Below are 1,538 nucleotides of genomic sequence, written 5' to 3'. Positions count from 1 at the left end.
AAGCTACAGACCAGAATCAGGCCCCTTTTGTAACAGGAGGGCTGAAATAGAGGGGTATGAGGCATGCTACAATGCATGATCTGTTTGGTATTTTGAACAATACACTTCAGATACATGTTTTTTATATATCTGAGACCTATAATATATGCCTACAAATTGTATAATAGGAGACCTTTACATTTTCCTGTGTCCTGAATTTGGGTCCACCCTGTGTTTTTCCAACGTAACAGTAGAATATTTTATAATACTTTAATAAATGTCTGGAAGAGGATTTGAATGGCATAATGTTGACAGGTGTTATATAAAGAAAACTCCTCTACAATTTCTTCTGCTGTTTGTACAACAAATCAAATGCAAGCAGGGGCTGTGTCTACAACAGTTGCATCTTTAGTGAGAGAATACCTTTTCATGACCGTGACGTCTTTCTCTGAAAATCTTTTTTACGATATTTCAACACCACATTTCAATTGCATAAAGAGCATTTATGTACATGCAATTTTAATGAAAGTAAATGTGTATACCTCATGATTCAGATCCACTTCAAAACTGGGTGTGTTCTTCCTTGGTCTATGCTGCACCATTCAGCCAATAATCTAATGACATTTGGGCCAGTATTTCCTTTCTACAAACAGACAAACAAACCATACTGAGAAGATATCCTACTTTCTGGAGGTAACAATTGAATGATAACACGTTTAAACATTGGGCCAATGTTTAAACGTTGATTAAATTAAGGGATTAAAAGTGGAGAGTCTAGAAAGCAGTTTCCAAACATTGTTTATTTATCTACAGGAATTGTTAAACTGGGCAGATACAATGCAGATATAATGTCAGGTCAGCTGTGTGCTCCTTACTTTAAGTGATTGTTGGAGCATTGCAATCAAAGGCAATGTCCAAAAAGAGCAAGCATTTCTACTGTATGCTGTTCATAAATGTGAACATGCTCAGACATCCCTTAGGGTTAAGATAACAACTTTAACTAAACCACTTTGAACATATCAATGTGTTTACTTTGAATGTGACTCATGCTCACCAGGAAGCAGAAGAAGCAGCAGCGAACACAGTTTTACCTGAGGCATGGTGGGGGACCAGGGAGAGATGGACTGGGACAGAGGCCTTCAAACTGTAGCCCACTCAGCACAAACTGAAGAGCCAAGGCCACCCTGGGATTTGACTCAGTGCAGCACTCACTAACAAACATACAAGGACACTTGTTTCCATGCACTATAAGTTAGCTGCCTCTATGGCTCTCCTCCTGTTCTGTCTTTTGCTTTCCAGCCAGAGCAGATAAATCAGTATAAACTATTGAAGTCTTAAACAGCTGCAGTGGTCACTACCTCTTGGATACTGCTTTTGTATTTAAATTAGTTTCCATCAGACTGACAGTTGAGCTATGGCAAATTTCTTCATTGTTTCTGTAGTGATCAACATTATGGTTGCAGCTTGAAAAAAACAATCTTTTTGCTTTTCTCAGAGCCTACTAATGTTGGGGAAATATTTTCTTAGGCCCACACCTTTGACCCAGTTTATCAGTTTGT

This window comes from Notothenia coriiceps, unplaced genomic scaffold (genome assembly GCF_000735185.1).
Source record: "Notothenia coriiceps isolate Sejong01 unplaced genomic scaffold, NC01 NC01_scaffold00037522, whole genome shotgun sequence".
NCBI lineage: Eukaryota > Metazoa > Chordata > Actinopteri > Perciformes > Nototheniidae > Notothenia > Notothenia coriiceps.
The sequence above is the reverse complement of the archived record's forward strand: the minus strand, read 5'-3'. Positions refer to the sequence as shown.